Source organism: Gopherus evgoodei, chromosome 13 (genome assembly GCF_007399415.2).
Source record: "Gopherus evgoodei ecotype Sinaloan lineage chromosome 13, rGopEvg1_v1.p, whole genome shotgun sequence".
NCBI classification, from domain to species: domain Eukaryota; kingdom Metazoa; phylum Chordata; order Testudines; family Testudinidae; genus Gopherus; species Gopherus evgoodei.
In genome coordinates this window covers 2,067,992-2,088,360 of record NC_044334.1, presented here as the reverse complement: position 1 = coordinate 2,088,360, position 20,369 = coordinate 2,067,992, and positions in this window count along the sequence as shown.

The window sequence follows — 20,369 nt, the reverse complement described above, 5'->3', positions numbered from 1 at the left end:
GGGTGGGTGCTCTCTGTGTGGCTGGTGTCCCGTCCCCTCCCAGCTGGAAGGGGCAGAACGAAGGAAGCCACTGCTGCAGCCAGGCCAGGCTTTGTTGCGTGTCAGCCCGAGCTCTGCGCAGGTGCTGGCTCAGGAACCTGGACTGTCCGGCTACTGGAAAGCATCAGGAGGTGAGTGCAGCTGTAGAGATGCTGCATGTGGCTCTCTTACGGAAGCTGCAGCGGTAATCAAGGGCAGAGAAGCTGAGGCCCTGCTGGGCGGTTTGAATCTGCAGTCCTGAGGGGCACAGCAGCCCCGCCAGCCCTGCTACACCTACGCCTAGTTGTTAACGTCAGGACCAAGAAAACAGGCTGGAGTTGGACACATCCCAGCCCCAGAGCTATCACGTTCTGACAGCCTGCACCCCAGTGAGGTCAGGGCAGGATTGGGCCGAGGGGGCAACAGGCCAGATAGGGCCTGACTAGCCCCCCAGGGCCCGAGACCTGCCCAGGACCTGTAACAGTGAGCAGAGGGTGCAGCAGGATCGGGCCGGCCAGCGTCTCAGATGTGGCTGAGTTATGGCCGGTGCAGTGAGAGAGACCTTGGCAGGGTGAGCGTGTGACCACCAAGGGCACTCAGCACATGCTGGGGGCTGACTCCAGCTCCTGGGATGCCCAGCGCGCAGCCCCCAGAGCGACATGCTGCAAAATGCGCCCAGAGGCCAAAGCAGCAGAGGCAGTCAGGGCAATCTATATCCGCTAAGGGACCATCTCAGCCTTCAGCAGCCGGCCAGGCAGTGTGTGAGCCACTGTGAATGTGGAGCACCCCCCAGGGCAGGCCAGCCTGGTGTGCCCCTCCTGCACACTGACAGGCAGGACATAGCCCCAGCATGGATGGCACCTGCTCTGCCAGTCACTGTCACACCTTGGGGAAGGGGGTCTCTCTGCAACAGCCAGGCCTGGGCTGGGCTGGGCTGGGAGTGGGAATGGGCAGGAGGTGGGGAGTGTTAGGAAGTGGAGAGAAGAGGGGCCAGAGCTAGAGAAGGTCACACCGGCCTGCCCTACAGGGAAGAAACCTGCAGCAAAGCAAGGGGTGCACATGCCAGAGGAGAGTGGCATCGTGGGCGGGGGCACCAGCACAGTGACCGGGGGCCAGCGAGGCTGGAGGGGCTTGGCACAGTGGGGGGCGCTGTCTGGTTGAAGCCAGCGCCAGGGACAATGAAAATCAATCTGCTCCTGCTGGCCTGACCCTGCAAACGCTGCTGATCTGCGACCCCATAGCACTGAGCCCAGGGCCCCTGGCAGTGGAGGGTGCAGACTTGGGGGAGACAGTCCCGGCTACAGAGCTTGCACTCCAGGAGGCCAGGCAGAGAGCGGAAGGTTTTGTCCCCGTGGAGCCGCGGTGAGCTGAGAGATGCAGTGATGCCGCCCCAGGTAGCGTGACCAGGTTTCCGGTTTTTGTCTGGAACACCCGGTTGAAAAGGGACCCTGGCGGCTCTGGTCAGCACCACTGACCGAGCAGTGCTGCAGGGCTAAGGCAGGCTAGTCCCTACCTGTCCAGCTCCTAGGCAGGGGGGCCACAGGGCTCTGCGTGCTGCCCCCTCCCTGAGCACCGGCTCCACACTCCTATTGGCCAAAAGCAGCCAATAGGAGCTGGGGGAAGGCAGTGCCTGCAGGTGAGAGCAGCACATGGAGCCTCCTGCCCACCCCCCCAGGAGCCAGACCTGCTGCTGGCTGTTTCTGGGGAGCAGCGCAGAGCCAGGACAGGCAGGGAGCCTGCCTTAGCCCCACGGCGCTGCTGCTGAGGAGCTGCCCGAGGAAAGCCCATGCCCCAAGCCCCAGCCCCCCACCCAGGCCCGGAGTCCCCTCCTGCGCCCTGAACCCCTCCTTTCTGGTCCCACTCCAGAGCCTGCACCCCCAAATAGAGCCCTGTCCCCCAGCCCAGTGAAAGCGAGTGAGGGTGGGGGAGAGCGAGCCACCGAGGGAGGGGGAATGCAGTGAGTGGGGGGCAGGGCCGCGGGAAAGGGACAGGTCAGGGGCGGGGCTCACAGAAGGGGTGGGGCTAGGGTGTTCGGTTTTGTGTGACTAGAAAGTTGGCTACCCTAGCCCCAGGGTCACCCAGCCAGGCAGCGGCAGAGCTGGGAACAGCCCCCACGTGCCTGAGCCTTGGCCACAAGGTCCCGTTCTTGGGCCCAGGCCTTGGTGACACAGACGCTGTGGTCAGCACGCTGATCTCATCATAAAAACAGAGCAGACTCCCCCTCTCCAGATCCCCAGGGTCTGTTCTGCCCCAGCTCTGGCTCTCAGATGGGAGCTCCACTCGGCAGGGGACGTGTGTATTGTACAGAGCCTGGCACCAGCAGCTTCAAGTAATAGCACCAGCAGCATGGGGCTCTGGCCACCTACCTCCTCTGCCAGGGCACTGGGAAACTCGTAAGAGGCTAGAACTGGAGCTGCAACCAGCATGGAGTCTGCCCTCATACCCTGGAGTCTGCCCTCATGCCCCTGGTGCCTGTCCCCACGTCCCCAGTGCCTGCCCCCATGTCCCTGGAGCCTGCCCCATGCCCTGGTGCCACGTGAAGCCAGCAGTGTCCATGACTCCAGGATCAGCAAGGTACTGGCTCTAATACCTCCAGACAGCCACTCAGAGAAGCTCATATTTACAGCTGCTGGTTTGGGCTCTTCTGGGCTCCCCTGGGACAGCGACTGCCTGTGGCTGTGATCAGGAAACAGGCACAGAGAGTCTGGCAGGTGAGTCCAGCCTGCCCCAGCCTCCGGGGCCAGTCACAGGCATGCTGCATCCCAGAACATCCCTCCGGCGCCAGGCCAGGGGTCCACACAGGCACGGCTGCACTGCCTCCTCCATGGCTGCACGTGAGGACAGGAAACAGACTGGCTTGAAGCAGGCTGGTGCCGGGATAGGAGGCAGACTGAGGGGAGGTATGAGATGCAGCCGATGGGGTGGAAAGCTGGCTCTAGGCTAGGTAGGAGGATCCTGGGGGTTCCTACTTCCTCCAAGGCCCGTTCCTGCCCCTCTGAGTCCCGCTATAATCCCCAACCCCACCACGCTGGGTGTGCACAAGTGTATGTGGTTGGGGTAGAGCCCCACAACATTTCCAATGTAGGGACATTAGCCCCCTGTCCCCCACTGCTGCTGCCCTGATTTGAAGATTGCCCCGTCCATAGAAGCAGGGCAATATACCCAGCTTCTTTCTCCCGGAGCGTCTGTGCGGCTGGCTCCCCGGGCTGCACACACAGTGCTTCATGCTAAGAGCCACTGCAGGGGGACTCCATGGGCAGGGCCCGCCAGCCACACCTGGCTGCAGCTTGAGGATAAGGCAGGAGTCGCAGCAGCAAACCCCGTGGCCAGCAGGGAGGGTTGGCGGGCCTGGGCATTTCTTTGTATCAGTTAGAAACACAGACATTTGCCTCCGAGATCAGCAAGCCTTCAAACAGCAGGGGCTGTGCTGCAGTCACAGCCCAGTGCTACAGTCATGTCACCGTATTACAGTTGTGTTGCTGGGGGGTCACTGGGTGACATTCACCCCAGGGCCCAGCATCACACACATCCCACTGCAGCCCTCAGAATAGAGCTCAAGTGGGGCGTCAGTGGTGCCTAGGCCTTGGCCAGGCCCCCGCCTGGTGTGAACAGGAACCTGCCTGCAGCCTGGCCGTACTGTGTGTGCTGGGTTTTCCCGCTGTGACACTGGGCGAGGCCTGTGACTCACGTGGGACAATCACTACCAGCACCTGCGGCACTGCCTCCACCCGTCCCCTGCCTGCTGCGTCCGCGGGGTCTCTGGCAAGGGGGCAGCAGGTGGTGCTGTTGCACTAGGAAAGCCCTGTCCCAGGTGTGCCCGTGTCTGCAGCCGTCTAATCTCCCGTCAGCACTGAGGCTGGGTAGTGCCGGCTGCCTCTGCCTGGCTCTGGGCAGGCCGGACTGACACTAGCCTGCTTCAGCCCCGTGTGCCCCACAGGGCACGTGCTTCTGTGGGAGAGTCTCTGGCAGGGGCCAGGGGAAGCCACTGCTGGGAGCCGGAAGGCCAGCAAGGGGGAGAGGTCCAGGGAAGCATCCACACCTTGGCAGCGTGTGCTTCCTACAGACACGTTGCCTGCCCCCAGGAGTGGGGGGCCGTAGCGACGTGTGGCAGGTGCTGGCCAGGGAATCGCTCAGAACTGATGATACAGCAGCACCTTTGGGAAAGTTCAGAGCTGGTGCTGACCCTTCCTGCTGGGCGCTGCCCTGCCCGGACCAGCCGGCTGGCACTCAGGGCATCCTGCTGCCCCAGACATGTCCCTGTGCTGACAGGCTGGCTGAGCGCACCTCAGGATCTGCAGGGGCAGCAACAGGGGCCGGTCTGCAGTGGGAGTGATCAGAGCGGGGTGCGCTCTGTCTCCAGTGGGCCCGGGAGATATGGGCAAGGAAAACAATTCCGAAGTGGCTGGTGCTGAGATTAGTGCATTAATTCAGTCTCTCTCCAGAGCCAGGTGCTGGCTCTTTTGGGATGCACCCCACTGCAGGCACAGAGCAGAGAGCAGCTCCAAGAGGGGCAGGACTAAGATGGACTTTGCTCACATGGCTGAGCAAATCCCAGCCACTAACCCCAGGCATGCAGCCCCCAGAGATTTAACAGCATCATGCCTCTTGGCATGGCATGACACAATGTTCCAATGCAAGGCGGCTGTTGGGAACTGGGAACATTGATTTATTCCTGTGACAAAATGTGTGACTCAGTTTCCCCTCTCACCTTGTATTGTTACCCTCTGCTTGCAAAGCGGGGAGGAGGGAGATGTACCCAGGAGCTGGCAGCCCAAGAGCAGAGCTATAGAATTGTGAGCTATTCAGAGATATATTGTATGAACTCTGTAAATGTGATATGTTTCTGTATAGGCTAGGTGTAGTTTTCTAGCTCCCTGGGGGGTTACAGGACTTTCCTGAAGGAACTAAAGTCACTGTGTGTGGGGGAGTGGAAAGGGTAATCAATGCAAATCTCTAGGCTGGTAACCATTCTGGAGAAGCCTCACCCTCCACCAAGGGAAAGGCATCTCCTGGTTTAACCCAGTTCAAGAGACTGATCAAGAAAGGCAACCTGTGCAAAGTGACTAGACGAAGGAGGTCACGCTCACTGATAAAGCAACTGGCACGATGTTGTGACAAAGAGGGTCAGGCTGTGTGGACACTGAAACCTGCTAAGGTCTCCCTGGGGAAGGGAGCTGACTGCCTGGTAACAAAAGACACACAGGTGAGCTGCTTATCATTTTTAACATATGTTTTCTCTGTAATGATTTTGTTCTTGTTAGGGACTTTAACCCAGACGGCAAAGTTTGTTGTTTGACCGCGAGAGAGACAGGCAACACCAGCAAGGTTTGATTAAAAGCTTTTTATTGATTCAGGCCTAACATTCTGAATAAACAGTACTCTGCTCTATGAGGGCGGGCTGGTCACCGGGGGTCAGAGGTGGAGCTACCTCAAGAACTGTGACTCGTGCACTGCAGCGTTCGGCGTGTGATAGACACGGTTCCTGCCCTGGGACTCCCAGTTCAACAGACATGCGTGCATGTGAGAGAGAGGGACAGGACTGCAACAGACATGCAGTGACTGAGCCAGGCTAGGAACCATGAGTTTGCAGAGGGTTAGTGTGTGTGGCTGATCTGCACTCCAGGCCTGCTGGAAGCAATGCCCCTAAGGAGGTGAGGGTGTTGGGGGCAGGCAGGACGGAAGGGGTATCATGGGGAGGGTCCAAAGGGGCTGGGGCAGAGCTGAGTGTGTGGGGCATGGAGGCAAGGGGGGCTGGGTGGTCAGGCCTACCGTGGTTCCCTCTCCACGTAGATCAGGAGCTCCTGCTGCTCTGTTAGTGGTAGAGGGTGCCAGGCCTGCCCACGACACGTCCTATGCTCAACACACCACAGCCTGGTTTGCTGCAAAGTGATCTGGACCCTCCCAGCCTGCAGCGGGTGAGCAGTGCTAGTCCCACTGAGCGAGGGAGCAAGGTCAGAGCCAGGAGTGACTGGTGCGCCAGAGATCCTGGGCCCAGGACCCTGCTCAGAGCTGCCCTCTCCTGACAGCGGAGTTTACCAGGCCCTTAAGGAGCTGACAGTGAAGGAAAGTTAAAAAAAGACAAGTCAGGTCAGCTGCTTTGCAGCTGCTTTCCTGCGCTGGGCCCTGCATGGCTCAGCAGGGCCCGGAGCGGGCAGGCAAGAGGAGGTGCGAGAGATCAACAGGAGGAGAGCAAGGGAAGCCTTGTGAATGCACTGGGCTGCAGTTTCAATGCCTGAATTCTCCTGCTACGTAGAGATGAAAAGGGACTGAAGAGGGGGCAGCTGCTGGGGCCTAGCCCAGAGCTTCAGGGGGAAACTTTGGGGCATCCAGTGGCGCAGGATAGTGTCAACTCGGGTAAACTGAGTTCACCCGCTTCTCCTTTGGGAAATAGGGAGTTCAGTTTGTTAGGTTATCCACCTCTTTTCTTTACCACTGCCCCACTGGGGGTGTCCAACGCAAATATTGCAAGGAGGTGCGTGTGCATTAGTGAGAGTGAATGGGGGTGAATGTGCATGTCCGATTGGGAGAGTGGCCGCAGGAGAGCCCCCTCACACAGCACAGGCAGCTCTAGAAATGCAAAAAAATGGAATATTGTCAAGTGACACAGCAGAGTGGCAATAACCAGATGGAACCAGCAAACTCCAGCCTGCAAGCTGGGGGTGGTGGGGGCATCTGCTGCTTGGTGGGTGGAGTACGAAGAGGGCCTGAAACATAAGGCCTTGTTTTGGAGGCCTGGGATGAGGCCTGAGGCCTGAACTAAGGTCATGGTTAAAACTTACTAATATAAAGCAAAGGTAAGTTGTGACCAAGAGGCAGGCCCTGCTCACAGAATTTGGCAAGCATAGGGCTGATATTGCAAAACCACATACTCCTAAGAGCACAAAACACACACGCAAGCACATTCCAGAAGGGTGGCACCAGAACACCCCGATAAACACATTCCCCAAAGATAACAGGAACATGCTGACCCATCTTAAGGATAAGGTCAGGATGACAACATGATGAACAGAGATGTTTTGATCAAACCTCCAGGTAGGTGGCACCCTGATACATCAAGGGTGATAGGTCACTTGTTTATATTGCTGCATAAAGATGTATCTCGGAGGGAGTGTCTTTGTCCGGCCGAGGGGACAGTGGAAAGTCCTGCCACTGACTGAGCTGGTCCATTGTCACCAGCATCCCCGTGCTAGTGTAGCTGTAAGCACTGAGCCGGGGCATTAGCACCCAGCTTTGTCGGCAATAAATCTGAGCAAGTGCCTTCGCTACGAGCCAAGTCTGTACATTTATTGGGTTATTCACTCAAGGTCTGCGCAGAGCTGGGACAGCGCACGGGAGAACACGCACGCAGCCAAACATCTAACAACTGTGGTGACTGACAGTCACCGTGGGCCACACTTGGGATTTTAACTAACTGTCAAATTCCCATTTTACATTGATGATGATGGGCCATCGGGACTCGGGGCTTTGGCTGAACTGTGACTCTCCTCTCAGTACCCGGCTTCACATCGGAGAGTCCCTCCATGAGGTTTGGGTTGGAATTCCCCCGGGACCCAAGCAGAGTTCCCCAGGGAATTTTCAGTGTGTCCTGCCCAGCGGGGAGCCCCAGTGGGTGCACAGAGCCAGGGCCGTGCAGCATTCCCTGCAGACGCAGCGAAGTGGGAGCTCTGTGCCCGTGGGGAGCCGAGCAGCACCCCCAGATGATAGGCTGTCCTCATGAGTGGGGATTTAGGTCTGACTGGTGCAGACAGGAAGCTCCTTCCTCTGCCCACCAACATCCCCCCAGTCTGCTCGGGAGTTAACTTCAGCTGATTCCTCTTTGGCCACACACTGGTCTCAGCCGGGCAGCGGGGTAGGTGCAGTCTGGAGTGACACATAGACCTGGGGCCATCTGCACCATGCTGGCAGTTGAGCCCCTTTCAGCAGGAGGCTGCACATAAATACTGACTAAGGCAGGGAAGGAACAGAGCTGGGGCACACAGGGAGCAATCTCTGGTGGGAAGGCAGGTTCCAGGGAGAGCCCCTCTGGAAGGACTCGCCATTTGAGAGAGGGTCCCCAAGCACCAGCTGCCTCTCGTAGCTCCTGAGACTGGCCTGACTGACCTGCCCAGACAAGGGCACAAGCATCAACTGGTGCCCTTTACGCATGGAAATCACAAAACTGCCCAGCAGAGCCACCGGAGTGGTGTCTGCTCCAAATCCTGTCTAGGGAGGGTCTAGGATATTGACTGCAAGCAGGTGGCTGGAAATAGCTGTTCATAGCTTCTCACTAGGGGACATTTGACACTGGGCAGCAGCTGACAAAGTCCATTGCTCCCAGGGAAGGTCTCCTCAGGATGTCTGGCTTTGTCATCTCAGTGCCTAGGAGCTTTGGTCACTCATGACTTTCTGTGCCCAACCAGGAAAGGCAAGGGTTAGATTCCTGGGTAGTGGCTGCGTCCCCCTCAGCACCTGCTCTAGGACCAGGATGCTGGGTGAGGAGAAGGTGGATGCTGTGGTCCTAGTTCTGTGGTTCCTGCATCCCAAGAAGCCATCTCTTGGAGGCAGTTGGCCTTTTTGGGGAAGAAGGCTGGAAGTTCCTCGCGGTGAGCCGCAATGTGCACTGCCAGGTACACTCAGCCTGGGAAGTGGCTCAGCATCTACCCAGCTGAAATGGGGCCTAGGTGCAGCTCACCCCCTACCAGGCGGTTTGTGGACAGGATGCATCTGAATCGCAGTGTTTATTTTTACCCAAGTCAGCAGCGTTTTCACGTCACAGCAAGTTCCTCAAAAACATGTTGACAGAAAACGTGTGTAAGCAAGAGAAATGCTGCTTATTTGCATCAAATTACAAAGTAATTCTGTGAAAGTGATACAGGGCGTTTATGGTAACATCTGTAAACAGCACGGCTCCCTGCACCAGACTGAGAGTAGGCGTCGAGGGACTCACAAATGGAGAGCTCCACCACCAAGGCTGGGGACAACTGTAGCTCTGAATCTCCTGGAGGATCATTTACTCTTGCAGGGAGTCCCAATGGCTGCAATGGGGACACAGCTTTGCCACACTCTGGCCTGGAATCCTGGCTCTAGCATCAGAGGCGTCAGAGGAAGGAGCAAAAACCACTAGTGGGCACTTACAAAAGGACCTGTCCCTAGGGGAAGTCTCTTTCCAACCCCTCAGCTAGTGCCTGGGCCAGGGTCTGCAGCAGGATGCCATGGATGTCACTAGCGCTGCTAGCAACATGAGAAACGAGTCTCGTGCAAGACTTTAAAATTCTGATTTTGCTTTTGGTTTGGTTTATTTAATTTTGTTTTCTGCATTTTCTTTTGGGGAGGGAGGATTTTTAGCAAAAACTTTGACCTGGTTCCTGACTTTTGATTTTGATAAAACTTCTGGACTTTTGTGTGAAGTGACAGGTTGTGACACTGTCGACAAGTTTTCATGAAAAATTTATTACTCGTGGAAAAACTTTTCTTTAAAAAATTGTCAAGTCATTGTACTCATATAATATACAGCTGCCTCCTAGTCAATGTGACTGGTGAGGTTCTCACTGTGCATAGAAATTCTCAGGCACAAGCTATGTCACAATGGAGTTGAGGTAAACATGTTTATCAGTAATTTTATGGTAAAATACATCCCAGGAACGTTAGAATTGTTCCGAACCAAGTGTTAGAAACCCAAGAAATTCACAATGTAGGTTACACATACAAGAAATTCAGACAAACTAAGTTATGGCAATGGGCAGGTAGGGTGTCCTGATTTACCTGTGCCCTGTGGGGCTGTCATTCCATGCCAAAAGGGGTTTCAGTTGTTCCTGGTCACCGAATAGATACAAACTGAGCTTTAAAGACACATTAGAGATTTTCCCCCCCTCCCCGAACTCTCACCTCTTCACTGAGTCATCTTGGCCCGTGTCAGTGTGCGATCCCCACGGTGGGCGCGACGGGAGCATGGTGTGATTCTCCAAAGCTCCTAGCAGAAGTCGTGGTTCTCAGGCTAGTCGATGAGCTCCCTCTGCCCTCACTGACATCTATGGGAGCTGAATGCACCCAGCACCTTGGAGGGCTGGCATGGGGATATTCAGTCTGAGCACGACTCGCCCCTCTCGCTGAACTCACCACAGGGCTGAAATAACTCTCCCCAAGACACGTGTCTTTGCGAACTCAGTGACTTAGGGTCTCTGCTCACTCCCACAGCACATGCTCCAGTGACTGAATAGTCTGGAAATGGTAAGAAAGACGAAAAGTATAAAATGAATGCTCCTTCCAGAACGTTCTCCAGGCCTGGGCCCTTTAGGCAGCATTTCCATCGAGGGCTGTTACTGTGACAGAACACGACTGGGTGGCTTGATGGATTCTCTTGTGCTGTGGGCCACAGTATGTGTGACTGGAAGCTCAGCCTGGATTGGACCCTCCATTTGTAGCAGGAACAGACTCTGCTGGGAAGCTTTACCCTGGTGGGACAATGGGGCTGCTACTGCGGAGTCGCTTGGGCCCTGTCTACACTCCAGCTGCTCCAGCAGCACAGCAAGAGGCTTCCTACGCAGGGTTGCCAGGTGTCCAGTTTTCAACTGGAAAGTCCAGTCAAAAAGGGGACTGGGCAGTGTCCGTCAGATGTCCTGACTGGACACCAAAAGTCCAGTTACTGTGGGCCCAGAAGGTGCAGGTCATCAACCTGCACCAGACCCTGCTCAGCCAGGGCTGCCTCCGACCGGCATCGCATGGGCAGGCAGCAGGTTCCACATCAGGCTGCAGCTCCTGTCCCAGCCCCAGAGCAGAGGGAGCCTAGCGGGGAGAGGGAGAGAGGGAGGTGCAGAGGATTGCGCAACGAGGAAGGGGGAGGAGGGAGCAGAGTGATGGGGTAAGAGGTGGGACCGGGACAGGACCTCAAAGGAGGAGGCAGCATAGGGCCTTGGGGGAACAGGTGGGATGGGAGGTGGGAGGGGTCTAGTTTTCAAAAATTCGAAAGTTGGCAATCCTATGAATCCTGCTCCGGCAGGAGGGCTTTATCCACCACTATAGTTAACCCCCCTCTCCAAGAGGCAGAAGAATTCTTCTGTGGACCTAGCTCTGTTGACACAGGGCCCTGAGCAATGGAGCTAGGTCGATCTAATATTTAAGTGCAGACCAGGCCTGAACCTTACTTTGCTTCATAGCTCCATGTGTAAAACAGAGACAACATTCCTCACCTCGCAGGGGCGATTCATTAATTCATTATTTAAGAGGTGCTTTGAGATCCCTGGATTCAATAAGGCATGAAAGATGAAGAAGCTGTTGGATTAAATACAGCCGTCTCCCCCAGGCCTGCAGCAATGCAACATGCCAACATCTGCAAACAAAGAAAGTCAGGCAATGCCGAAGTTAAGGTTCTCGTAGTAACATTAACTCAAGCACATTTCACCCACTACATGTCTGTTACATTTATCAGGCTAGCAGCCAGCAGAAATATTAATATGCAGCGGGCCATGTGGGCCTTTCATTTCCATGGTGCAGCATGGAGCTCACCCCTTTGGGGCAGCAATTGTTTGGCTGCAGGCATTTTTATGCATGGCTGGGTAAGCTGGGCAGCAGCACGCCTGAGCAAGCAACAGATTAGGGCAGCAGCTGCAAAAGAGTCGAGACATAGTGGTCGACCCCCGTGGTGCTGAGTGCTCTGGCCCCGATCCAGCAGTGCACTTAGGCACATGTTTGATTTTAAGTGTGTGGGTCCTTCCAGTCAATGGAAATAGCTCTTGCAACTGTAGGACCATAAGTATCCGCCAAGAGCACAATATCCACAGCCATTGCTGTGGTCTTGGGATGACTTCCCTTCCCTATGTCCACTTCACTGCTGACAAGTGTGCTCACTTGCGCTGTCTCGCTCTCTCATGTATGTATTAACTAGTTTCTTTACTTGACTATTAGCTGCATCAGGCGCTCTGGACGGTGTAACAACATTTACATCAAATACCCATTTCTAAAACAATCACGAACCAGGGGCCAAAGCAGGACGGTGCCCATGGACCTAAAACAAGAAAACAGAACCACCTCAGCCCCTTCCTGCTCCATCATCCCATTTCCCCAACCCTGGACTCTCACCCCCCATCACTGCTGAGACACATCCGTCCCCCTACCCCCCCACGTGCCTGGTGAAACAGGAGAAGGAGGCAGCTGCTATTAGCTACTGGTTGCCCCAACCACAGCCTCAATCAAAGCATGTGGGTGGAATTTTCAGTCCCACAGGTAACCCACCCAGTCACTGCCTGCTCCCCAGCAGAGACAGGCGCTCCCACAATCTGAATTGTTTGGGACTCAGTGGGGACACTGTCACTGAAGCAGTGATGGATTTTAAATACACTTACAGGGCGTCCCAGAGGGAAGGTTTTATGCCATGGCATTTAGCATCCTGACTAATATCTTGGTAACCCTGGCCTCCTAGGTGGCTGCTTATCTCCATGCTGGGTAATAGCTTTGTTCAAAGAGAGAGTAGTACAGGCCTAGTGAAATGTCACTTGTTTTCCAGGTGGTTGTGACTATTTAATATCTTGCAGCAAACAGCGCTGAAAACCGTATATGAAATAATGAATAAAGCAGAAGCTTATGCTGTGAGGTCCCTGGCACGTCTTGAAGCGATTAAAATATCAGTTCCAAAGTTCCATGCGTGTAAAGACACCGTCCTTTCTTCTTTTACCTTTGTGGAAGAAGACAGTGGCTGTGATTTGGTTGGGAACCAGAACAAATATTTATCTCGAGCCCGAACAAAGAATGCAGCAGCGCAGCTGACAGCAGCCTGAGCAGAATAAGTTGTGATTTACTTATATCTGTGGGTGATTTTTTCCTTTTCTACAGCACCTTGCAGAAACCACCATTCTTTTAGCCTCAGTTACTTTATAAAAGAAAAGCCACTGGATCATTCAGCCTAATAAGCAATGCTCCCTGATTGTCTGGCTTGTAGAGCAGGCTGGTTATTAACTAGGTAAAAGCCCATTTAAATGAAAACCCATCTCCTATCATCCCAGCAAATCTTGTTGGCTGCTTGAGCATATAGGTTTCCTGTGATGGGAGAATCAGGTATAGGATGGAGTGAGGTTGTCTAGGATAATGTGGGACCCCTAGTATATTAAGAAGAAAACTCCTGTTGGTTATTTCAGTGCTAACAATGTGTTTGTCTAAACTGTTGTTAATTAAATGGCAGCTGTTGAGATGGCCCCTCCAGCCCCTCCTGTGGCTGTTCCCTGCATTGCAGGCATGCCCCGAGGCTGCAGCTGAGCTCCAAGCCCCATTGTGCTGGGAGCTGTACACCCAGAGAGCAACCATCTCCGTACCAAAGGGAGGTGTTTTTGCACTCATGTTACAGCTGGGACGTGAGGCACTGAGACACTTGCCTAAGGGCTCCCAGTGATGGAGCTGAGTCCTGAGCTCCAGCTTCCCAGCCCAGTGCCCTAAGCGCCAGCCCATCCTCCCCACCTCTACAGACATTGATCTGGAGGCATCACTGAAATGGCCGGGGCCTGTGCAATGGGCAGTTTTCACTTTCTGTTCAGAGTTCTGCACCCCAGCTGGGCACTGCTCCACTTTGTTCCAGCTGGAGGCTTCCCAGGGCTGGATGGAGTCTGCCGTTCTCTCTCTGAATGCTGTGTGTGCCAGGGCCTGGGAACTAGCATCTGGGGCGGGGGGACTTCAGAGCATCCCCACACCTTAGTGGACTCAAAAACCCCCTCGTCGGGTAATTGAAAATCCAAACTTTCCTCTACATTGCTGCCCCCTTCTGGGCTCATCTCCATTGGAAGGACACTTACACTGGGCCTACATCCAGCTGGCACTTGTGATGGTTCATCTGCCTGCAATGCCAGGGATGAAGGGCGAGCTTGGAGCTGCATTTTTCTGCCCTGATCCCTCGCCTTGCTGGCTGCCCCGGTACAGAGGGGTGCAGCCCACCTGTCAGTGCCCGGCATCTGGACCCAACCGTCTGCCATTCTAACCTGCGCCGAGCTGCAACGTCGTGCTGCTGGCAAAGCAGCCTGCAGGTTGGGTTTGTGCTTTGCGGTGATGAACTGCTGAGTGCGCAGGGGCCCGTCTCTCTCCCATGCGAGGTGTGGTAGGGACTCCATTCCTGCTGGCAGGGTTGGGCACCGGAGGGAAGCTGCCAGTCTGACTGCTTGGCGCTCAGCCCCTGAACGGCCTGGTGAAGCCAAGGAAGCTGCAGGTGAGCAGCAGTGCTGGACACTGGGTCACTCACTTTTCTTAGGTGCCTAAATCTGCACAGGAGCCTCATTTTAGTCACCCAAATGGGATGCTTCTGGCTGACATATTCCGAGCAGCTGGCAGGGCTAGTTCCTGGCTGACTGCAATGTCCGCTGGGGCAGTATGGAGCAGAATAACTGGCGAGGCTTTATCTGCATGTCTCCATTCACTGGGCACCAGCTCCGGGGCCAGGCGTCTCCCGCGCAGCCTGAGAGAGTTCTTTGCGCAGCCCTGCCATCAGGGTGAGTGTGAAGGGGAAACAGGGAGCAAGGCAAGCCCTGCCCAGCCACGGCTGCAGGGAAAGCGCCCAAAGCATGTCTGAATGCTTCCCAAGCATGACCTCCTCCCAGCCAGGGGATCACACCGCCGATGCATGGGGCAAGCAAGTCCCCAGATGAGAATGGCTTGCTGAGCCTGGCCCAGTGGCACACTCTCATTAATACACAGCATTGTAAGGCAATCCATAATTAGATGCTAACGGAGTTTTCTGTAAGATTGGGTGAAAGAAGGTCACCAAGGTAGAACAGGAGTCAGCTTATTGTTATTATCAATCAATAACCTATTTATTTTCCAACATTCCTATTAACCTCTTGTAGCCAGTCGCCGTTTCAATTTGAAAAGGCTGCATCACTTGGGTTGCTGACTGGACAACTCTGATTGAAAATGTTAATGGTGACCCGACCCCCCAGGCAGAATCCAATTAAAATCATTTTCATTTGTAGATTAATATTTTTTAACATGTTCTACAGTTCTGGCTTCAGCATTTCACACCTAACTGCTGCCTCATTACAGGAGCAGCGTGTGTCGGTAATGTCATGAGAAAATAACAACAATTAATTAGACACTCAGACAATAGGATTGTCCCCTTTACGGGGAATGGGGCATTCCCATTATGTCTCTCTTGATGTTCCATGCAGAGGGCTGGGCAGGCGAGGGTGAGCAGCAGGAATCATCAGCCAAAACTCAGACCCCCCGTGGAGTGCTGAGGAAATGTTCCTCGGACCCTCTCGTATGGCAGCTGGGCTCGGCTCTGGGAGACTAGCTCTAGTCCTAGCAGCAGCTGGGACGGAAATGCCGAGAAGATGGCCTCCCTGCCACTGACACTCCTATCCCTGGGCTCTGGTGCGGAGCTAGCAGGTGGGGAGGGGAGGGACAAACACAGTGGAAATGCTCATTTGACTCGCTTTCCAGGCCCTGGGAAGGCAGGAGTGGCCCTACACACAGGGTGGCCTCACCGTCGCCCCAGAACCTGATGAGGTGCTGCCACGAACGAGCCTGATGCGAGTGAGCCTGCAAAGAGCAAACCCCTGGTGAGGCTTGCCCAGTGGGCGAGAATATCTGCTGTTTGTCTGACGCCGTGTGAGCTGGCCTACCGGTATGAGGGTCGGCTGGTGCCATAGGGGCACACACCTGTGCCTGAAAATGTGGCTCGAGCAGGACAGTGGAGCATTGTTCGTTATTGCTCTGCTCAGTCTAGCGAGAAGGCACCAAAGCAGTGTAGTCAGCACACTGGGGGTGTTCCCACCCACAGCCTGCTGGCATTCACTCACAGTGCCACGTTTCTGGTTTTTAACTGACCCCGGACTGTCCTTCCCCTGGCTTTGTCCCATTGCCCCAGCTCTGCATGCTTCTACCGCCTTTAACACCTCCTCGCCTCCTTGGTGTTTATACCCCGCACAGCCTGGTTGAGGGTCACAATATTCGCTCTGGGCAGGGAGGGCTCTCAGCCTCGGAAAGGCTGCTGTTGCCTGCAGATGAGAATATCGACACTGTATGAGTCAAAAAACCCTGCCCAGGAATCTGAATTTCCAACTCCCGCTATACTGAGACCAGTAGCATCTCCCCATGGAATGAGTTTCTGACAGCCTGGGGAGTGGGAGAGGGAAGAGGGTGCATTCCTGCACCCCCATCTTGGCAAGCACAAGGGCTCTGGGAAGGGCTATGGCCTTGCATACGCTCTTAGGGTTATTTCAATGGTGTTAAATTCAGCCTGCACAAACCATTGACATTGGAAGCTTCACATTTCAGCAGCACTGGCCTGCAGCTGCCTGTCCATCCATGACTCTGCAGGGTGGAGTACAGGGTGGACTTTGCAAACCATGGCTGTCCACGAGCTATCCGCCACGGGGACTGGAGCAGCCTGGTTAGTGCTAGAGACCAGCTGGAGCCCACACCCTGCCTTCCAACCCCCAGCTGGACAGGCAGGGCTTGGAGTCCGAACCCAGGGCCGGTTCTGAATTTCACTGCCGGTCTCTCCCTTGGCAGGCGGCTGGAGTTGCTCATCCCAGTTGGGAGCACAATCCTGGCTGCAGGCTGGAGTTTTGCAGTTTGGGTCTCGCTTGTGCACATTTGTGTTCACCTGGCATCAGTGGACAGTGGGGGCTTGGATAACTGCAGGGCCCTGTGCAGATGGCACCTACTCTGAGTCCTGGGTGCTTTGCACATGTGTCTCTTGCTCATGCAGAATACTAGAGATGCAGCAAAGAATCCTGTGGCACCTTATAGACTAACAGACGTTTTGGAGCATGAGCTTTCGTGGGTGAATACCCACTTCGTCATTCACCCACGAACGCTCATGCTCCAAAACGTCTGTTAGTCTATAAGGTGCCACAGGATTCTTTGCTGCTTTTACAGATCCAGACTAACATGGCAACCCCTCTGATACTTGACTACTAGAGATGTGGGTGGCCACAAAGTCTAGCCAGCAAATACATTTCTCCTCAGAGCCAGTAATTTCCCCAGAACCAGCTAGAAAGTCCCCACATCCCCAGCCCTGGAATAGATCCATAGTTGACATTCCCGGGGCCCTTTATCTCTAGGACAGCACCGGTCTTGTCAACCCCCCAGCATCCTCCTGCAGGCGAGCCTCTCTGGACTGAGCTGTGTCTAAGAGGCACCTCTCCTTTCCCACCCCATTGCGGGACCCCAGCAAAGAGTGACCCCCCCGAAGCGGGAGCCAGGCTAGCAACCACTGCAGCTGATGGCAGAGGAGGGCCAGGGGGGAGAGAAATGGGAGACCCTGGGACTGGGCTTGCTGGCATTGTGACTGCAGGGAGCTCTACAATGAGCCCTGTGCCCGTCCCCTACCGGTTTCTCCTCCAGTCTCAGCCCCAGTTTTCCCTTTCTCACATGGCGCTTGATTTCTGCAGACACTCTGGTGGTGGGAGCACTAGACGTGCACAGACAGACAGTCATGGACACCTCCCTGGGTTCCTCTGGTGCAGGATGGGGATATGAACCATGTGACTGAGAACATGCCTATTGTACTGGCCACCTAAAGTTTTAACTTGAAACACATAGGTATGAGGGAAGGGCTTCTGCAGCTCCTGTCATGGGATGTCACTTGGGTCTGGGGTTGCATCTCACAACTGAGCCAGCCACAGGGCTGGGCGGGGCCACAGAAGGAGCTGCAGAAGCCCTCAAGCTCTAGCAGAGGATCAGCTGGCTTGCCATGACACTTAAACCTACCCACTCTGCAAGTGCGCTATAGGAGGGGGAAGCCCTGGGATGCCTAGCTTAGCTGGGTACTGTGCAGTCCTGTAGCTTCACTTCCTGTCCTAAACACTGGAGTAGTGTTGCTATGCGCTGTTAAACAGTTGCTGCATTCCTCCCCAGAAGTGGCTGCATCTTAGCAGATGGCTGCCATGTGAATCCTGTGTGTAGCTGGCATGTCAGTTCTCAAAATGGAAATGCTTCCTGGATATTAATTCCTTTCCCTTCACTCACTTTGTAATTGCTCAGAAAGTAAAAATAGAGTCATGTTAATACTATTTTGGAGAAAAATGTATTTAGCTTTTTCTAAGCAGCATCTCCCTCTGCCAGCCGGGGAACTGCCAGCCTCACCCAGATACCATAGTGGGTGGCAATTCATAACTACACAGACAGCGAGACCCCATTCCAGACCAGTGCACTGGTGTTTGGAGGTGAGGTTTGCAGGGGGACTGCCGGGTAGCGCTGTAATTGGCTGAAGAAGCATGGTCTTAGTGTAATGTCTATTATTAATAACATGACTTTGATAATAAAAAGATTAAAATTAAGTTTATGGTTTGCTGACTGCCCTTTCCACACTGTAATCAGCTCTCATTCATATTCATGAGCAGCTCATTAGTAACCACTGCTTACAAGCAGGCTAAACAGACAAACCATTCTGCAGCAGCTATCGCCTTAACTGCTTAACTTGCTCACTGATTACCAACATCAAATTAACTCCAGATCTAATAAGCTTCCCAAGTGGCTTCAAAGCTCCTTGAAAATTGCTCTGATGTCTCCATGGGGCCCTATTAAAAAAAATCCCTCCCTTGTGAATACTGCATTCTTTGCATGGGAAGTGTACTGTGCTGGCAGCTTTGAGGTCTCTGTTAGCACTCGTGTGTGTGTGTGTGTGTGCACACAGGGGTATGCATGTGTGTGTGTGCATGCACGTGGGTGTGTGCGTGGGTGTGTGTGTGTGCACACAGGGGTATGCATGTGTGTGTGCATGCATGTGTGTGCGCGTGTGTGTGTGTGCACACAGGGCTATGCATGTGTGTGTGCATGCATGTGGGTGTGTGTGTGGGTGTGTGTGGGTGCACACATGCATGAAGGGTAAAACATGAGGGACATCTTGGAAAGCACTTGTTATTGTATTTGATGTAATGTATGTAGGTAATTTTGTAACCAAGCCACTGTTTTTTGTTTTCTCCTGTAACTAGATCTGGACTGCAGCTGCTCTGACTCTGGATTTACTGCACTCGCTAGGAGATCCAGAAGTAGGCAAATAGCCTCTTGGGGATGATTTAGCCTGAATGTCAGCAATCACGGAAGGGTGGAGAGCCCTTGTGAGCAAGGCATGTTCTCCTCCCACTTTTGGTGCAGCTCCTGAGCCAAAACAAAGGACAATCCAGGAAATTTTTCCCAGTGGTGCAATATTCCACCAAGGAAAGGGGGAGGCATCCCAGCACTTGGGACACTGAACCTAACCATGGCACATCCTTCCTCTCTCAAAGAGCTAACAGGATTTTTCCAGTCGTACTTTCTGTAGGTCTTTGTTCTAAGTCCCTTCTTCTTCTTCCTCCCCACACCCTGCCCTCACTCAGACTGAATCCATGGCACAGAAGCTCTGGCTTCCTAACTGAGGCTGTTTTTGCTGTGGCTGGATTGGAACGATGCTTGTCGGCGTGTCTGCAGAGATCCGCCCTGGGAAATAAATCAACATGTGCCACTGGGCGAAGTCAGATGCTTTCCAACAGCCATGTGTTACTCATTCGAAGGGCCTTGGTTCCACTCAAATTCTCTGAGTTCCGTGTGACTCCTCTGACCACCCGGCCCCGCTCCCCGTTCTTGAGGAAGCTTGCCACACAGACACAAGATGGGACATGATGACTGAAGGAGGCCAGAGCTCCCCAAAGTGGACTCCTGCTGCTGCTGTGCGGTGGGATTTGACAAGAACAGAAAGCACCTAACCTGTGAGCTTACAATGAATTTATTTCTGGCCATTGTCCAGTCAAAGGGTAGGGAATAGGTTTGTCATTGGCTCCTGCCCTGTCTGCAGAGAGCTCAGTATCGTCCAGCTGCGTGTCTTGGTCTCTAGGCATATGGCTTTGCTTTTTACACATTAGACCCTGTATATTAACTTAGGTTCCTTTTTACTATTTTGTTTGCAGTGTTGTTGTAGCTGTGTCGGTCCCAGGATATCAGAGAGACAAGACAGGGGAGCAGGAGGTGATATCGTTATTGGATCAATTTCACTTGGAGAGAGAGACAAGCTTTCGAGCCACAAAGAGCTGTTCTTCAGGTCTGGGAAATGTACTCAGGGTGCCACAGCTAAATGCAAGTGGAACAGATTGTTCACCTATGCCATTAACACGGATTCTACGAGACCATTCCAGGTGAAGTGGCCCGTTAACTGCTGTCATGGTACCAAAAAGATGGGGTGACAGATTGTTGTGATAAGCCATGAATCCAGTGTCTTTACTAAGACTGTGATTTCGAGTGTCTAGCAAAGTGACGAATTTAAGCTCCCAGGCTCAACCCGTCATTGGAAGGTGAACACCAGTGTCCCGCACAATGATGGCCTCGCTGCCTGCCTCAAAGGTCTACAAGACAATGGACCACACTCATACCTCCACACCAAACACATCACCAAATTCATCCATTTCATCCTCAGCCACAAC